The sequence below is a fragment of the Schistocerca gregaria genome, unplaced genomic scaffold (assembly GCF_023897955.1).
Source record: "Schistocerca gregaria isolate iqSchGreg1 unplaced genomic scaffold, iqSchGreg1.2 ptg000474l, whole genome shotgun sequence".
Classification (NCBI taxonomy): Eukaryota; Metazoa; Arthropoda; class Insecta; order Orthoptera; family Acrididae; genus Schistocerca; species Schistocerca gregaria.
In genome coordinates this window covers 2486680-2491903 of record NW_026061887.1, presented here as the reverse complement: position 1 = coordinate 2491903, position 5224 = coordinate 2486680, and positions in this window count along the sequence as shown.

Sequence of the window (5224 nt, the reverse complement as noted above, 5' to 3'; positions counted from 1 at the left end):
AGTACCGAGTATACACGTATTCTGGGTCTGGTGCACGAGCCATGGACTACTTGGGTTGAGCTTAACGTGAGCTACTGATGTGTTTGGCTTTATTTAGGGCTGTCCACATGTTTCGCTTTCGTTCATAAGTACAGTGTGCCTGGTGGTTCATAAAGAAAGTTTGCTTCACTCCAGACTTACGTCCATTGTTATTCCGTGGTCACGTGATAGGACGACATGCTCATATCACTGAGGCCTGTATGCCCTCAACGTGCACTCCTGTGAGAACATCATTTACCGCATTCACCAGCTAGTAGACATTGTAAATAGATTTCATTTGCCGGTTACTTGTTTACTCTTTTGTGCAGAGTCAATGTATCTATTTCAAACAAACCTCATCAAGTTCCATCGCCATGTCATCACTTTATCCTTGTCCTTCAACACAGTACAAGTGTACAGCAATAAAGCTAGTTCACTGCGCAACTGGCATGTGAGCAACAATATTAGCCTGTTCCGTCTTCACTGGTGATCCAGATGTGATCTGTGCATAACACTTGGTGAAGAACTTTCGCTGATGTCTGTGACATGGAACCATGAGGTGACAAACCATCGAGTTTTTTGTAATAAGCCTCCACATCCTTACATTTGTCCAATAGCCATCCCTGCTTAGCCATTTTGCACTTCCTGTCGATCTCATTTTTGAGACGGTTATATTCCTTTTTGCCCGCTTCATTTACTGCATTTTTATATTTTCTCCTTTCATCAATTAAATTCAATATATCTTCTGTTACCCAAGGACTTTTACTAGCCCTCGTGTTTTTACTTACTTGATCCACTGCTGCCTTCACTACTTCATCCCTCAAACCTACTCATTCTTCTTCTACTGTATTTGTTTGCCCTATTCCTCTCAATTGTTCTCTTATGCTCTCCTTGAAACTCCTTACAACCTCTGGTTCTTTCAGTTCATCCAGATCCCATCTCCTTAAATTCCCACCTTTTTGCAGTTTATTGAGTTTTAATCTACAGTTCATAACCAATAGATTGTGGTCACAGTCCACATCTGCCCCTGGAAATGTCATACAATTTAAAAGCTGGTTCCTAAATCTCTGTCTTATAATTATATAATCTATCTGAAACCTGTCAGTATCTCCAGGCCTCTTCCATGTATACAACCTTCTTTTATGGTTCTTGAACCATGTGTTAGCTATGATTAAGTTGTGCTCTGTACAAAATTCTACCAGGCGGCTTCCTCTTTCATTTATTACCCCCAATCCATCTTCACCTACTACGTTACATTCTCTCCCTTTTCCTACTGTCGAATTCCTGTCACCCATGACTATTAAATTTTAGTCTCTCTTCACTATCTGAATAATTTCTTTTATTTCATCAATTTCTTCGTCATCTGCAGAGCTGGTTGGCATATAAACTTGTACTACTGTAATAGGCGTGGGCTTCGAATCTATCTTGGCCACAATAATGCGTTCACTATGCTGTTTGTAGTAGCTTACCCGAACTCCTATTTTTTTATTCATTATTAAGCGTACTCTTGCTTTATCCCTATTTGATTTTGTGTTTATAACCCTGTATTCACCTGACCGGAAATCTTGTTCCTCCTGCCACCGAACTTCACTAATTCCCACTATCTCCAACTTTAACCTATCCATTTCCCTTTTTAAATTTTCTAACCTACCTGCGCGATTAATGGGTCTGACATTCCACGCTCCGATTCGTAGAATGCCAGTTTTCTTTCTCCTGATAACGATATCCCCTTGAGTAGCCCCGCCCAGAGATCCAAATGGGGGACTATTTTTCCACCGGAATATTTTACCCAAGAGGACGCCATCATCATTAAGCATACAGTAAAGGTGTATGCCCTCGGGAAAAATTACGGCTGTAGTTTCCCCTTGCTTTCAACCGTTCGCAGTACCAGCACAGCAACGCCGTTTTGATTAGTGTTACAGGGTTAGATCAGTCAATCATCCAGACTGTTGCCCCTGCAACTACTGAAGAGGCTGCTGCATCTCTTCAGGGACCACACATTTGCCTGGTCTCTCTACTGATACCCCTCCATTGTGGTTGCACAAACGGAACGGCTATCTGTATCGCTGAGGCACGCAAGCCTCCCTACCAACGGCAAGGTCCATGGTTCATGTGGGAGATTTATATTGTATCTGTAGTTATTTGTTTTGCCAGCGAAACTTACTTTGCTGTAAGTAGCTTCTGTTAAGCAATACAACAATGTAGTTACTAAGGCAGAAAATTTAGACTGAAACTGGTCAGTATGAAGTACACGAAACTAGCAGTAAATATTTAATCAGTTTTGATATTCTTATGACACTCGACGATTGCATGGAAAGGAAAGGGACCCTGCATGGTAATAATGTATGAGGACAATGCAACACAGGTGTCCTAGAAATTTTAACTTTTGCAAGTTATTATTCAAGTTATTCACACTCTGTGAATGAAATGTTGCTGGTTGAAGCCTCTCTACACTACAATGTTTGTCAATTAACAGTCCTTCGATATTGTAGCTGTGCGGATGACAAGTATGTAGCCGACGACAATGCGGAGCTGCTGTTGCTGCTGCTGCTTGATGAGAGGAACCCCGAGTCGTCTCCAGAGCCACGGATACTTACGGGACAGGCAACAGTTGAAACTGCAGCTTCCCCCGCCGGTCCACTCCTACCGTGCTCTCAGTAATCGCAGGTTAACGAGTTAGGGATGTCTACACTGGCGCGAGTATAGGTACACAACGGGTCGGCCGGAGCGTTCAACAAACACTTCCGCACTCTTTCATGACACAAACTGCTCTGCCTCCCATCTGCACGCCACGCGACAGAGGCTCTCCATGCGCAAAGATAAACATCGGTACAGCTATTATCATTTCGTCTTTGCTATTGATACATCTCAATAAAGTTCCCTTGGCTATTACCCGGCAATTTATAATACTTCTATTATAATTACAATCAATTATATACAGTCAAATTTTTATTTAATACGTAATCGAAGTATTGATGTATTTAGTTTCTGTAGTACAGCATATAGCATCAGAATCAAGAGTATAGTGGAAGATATCAACGAAAATTAAACGGCGAAAATTTTGGATGTTGCAGACGGTACTTTGTCTGCATTTTTGGTTTTATACCCTCTATGAGACATGTGTATATTGATGATTACCCGGTACACGCCTGATCACGTGGTACCGTAGACATGCCAGAAAATGGAGAGACACCGAAATCCATTGCAAATAAATACATAAAAAACCACATTTAGACGTCAACTGCTAGGAGTCTCACGCGTACATCTGAAGGACTATCTCATGTATATATGTTTGAGGGAATCCCATCATTCCCAGAGTGACAGGTAGGTATGGCAACTCGCCGGACAATGATGTGACCGCCCAACATTCACCAAGCTTTTGTATGCACAGAAAGGACCTCCACTTGCTTTGCCTGTAAGTTAGGACGATAATTGCCCGTGGATGATACTGAGGCCAAGAAGATTTACTAATCATCAGGATACAGTGGTTGCGAATGCTGAGAGATATCGTAAGCCAACCATTAACCAGGAAAGGAATCCTTTTACATTGACAATCTTTTTGTGAAATACGTCTTTTTTTATGTGTGTGGCAAAGGCATTGCCCAACCGTAAGGGAAGCTGCTAAGTAGTAATTCAGCTGACTGCTTGTAGAATCCTATCTGGCTAATCAAACGTAAAGAAACGACCACGGTGAATAAAGTGCTCGGAATACTGCTGCATCCAGTAACTGACCTGTGCTGATATTTCGTCCGAGACTTCTTCGTAGCCGTAATATTCTTCACAGATGTCAGCATCTTCCGAATTGCTGTTTTATATTTTTTATTGATGTCAGAGTATGTGTTACTCGATACATATATCTCGCTTACTAAGTGGAATGGTGCTACGAAGGTAAGTTCACCCAGAGTTTCAAGAATTCTGAAGGAATTTCGTCTACTACAGCTGCCTTCTTTTGATTTATGTGTTTCAGTGCTCTTCGGCAGCTGCTGTTGTTATAACGTCAAAACTCAGAGATTGAAAAATATTCCCGTTACGAGCAATACTATCGCTGAAATGGGTAGTTTGAAGCCCGAGAAGTTGTCAGATACTACCCTACGCCTTGTACTGTTCATGAACGCCTGCAGTTCAGCGGGGCAACCTCATGGCTGGATGCACGTTCCCCTCACGCTGCGGCATCCCGTCACACCGGTAAGCTCTGCGGACTGCCGTGTCTCATGCAGAAAAGGTATTTGTCTGGTGCATAAGTTCTAACGTAACACAGACGTTTATCAATAATACATTCTCCTTCTCTATTTAAAACAATCTGTCAACGCTGGAATACGTTTTATATTCCGCGACTGTGGAAATCACGTGGTTTTGAGGCGAAGAACTCGTCGAGTCATGTTCATAGAGCATCTTCATTGGAAAGGGAAGTTCCTTCAAGGTTGTATCTGTGTTTGAGGACACCAGATCAGCTGAATAACGTGGTTGCGGAAGGACTCCCCAACACAACTCCCGTATAGTGTCTTCCCTCAGCCTAGAAAAATGCGGGTGGTCATTATCGTGGAGTAGCATCACTTCACGCGGTCTTCCTCCTTGTCGTTCTTGGATTGCGTCTGCAAAACGTCTCGGTTGCTGAGAATAAACGTCAGCAGTGATGGTTACACTTCGGGGAAGCAATTCGTAGCGCACTAGATGCATAACATCATCTTTTGTAGATGATTACAGGTCGTTGTTCCGGGAGTTGCTGCTTTGCTGGGCTCAACCATTCCTTTCGTTTCCCTGTGTTAGCATTGTTGTTGTTTGCTGTCTTCAGTTCTGAGACTGGCTTGATGCAACTCTCCATGCTACTCTATCCTGTGCAAGCTTCTTCATCTCCCAGTACCTACTGCAACCTTCATCCTTTTGAATCTGCGTAGTGTATTCATCTCTTGGTTTCCGTCTAATCTCTTGGTCTCCGTCTACGATTTTTACCCTCCACGCTGTCCTCCAGTGCTAAATTTGTGATCCCTTGATGCCTCAGAACATGTCCTACCAACCGGTCCCTTCTTCTTGTCAAGTTGTGCCACAAATTCCTCTTCTGCCGAATTCTATTCAATACTTCATCGTTAGTTATGTGATCTGCCCATCTAATCTTTAGCATACTTCTGTAGCACCACATTTCGCAAGCTTCTATTCTCTTCTTGTCCAAACTATTTATCGTCATGTTTCACTTCCATACACGGCTGTC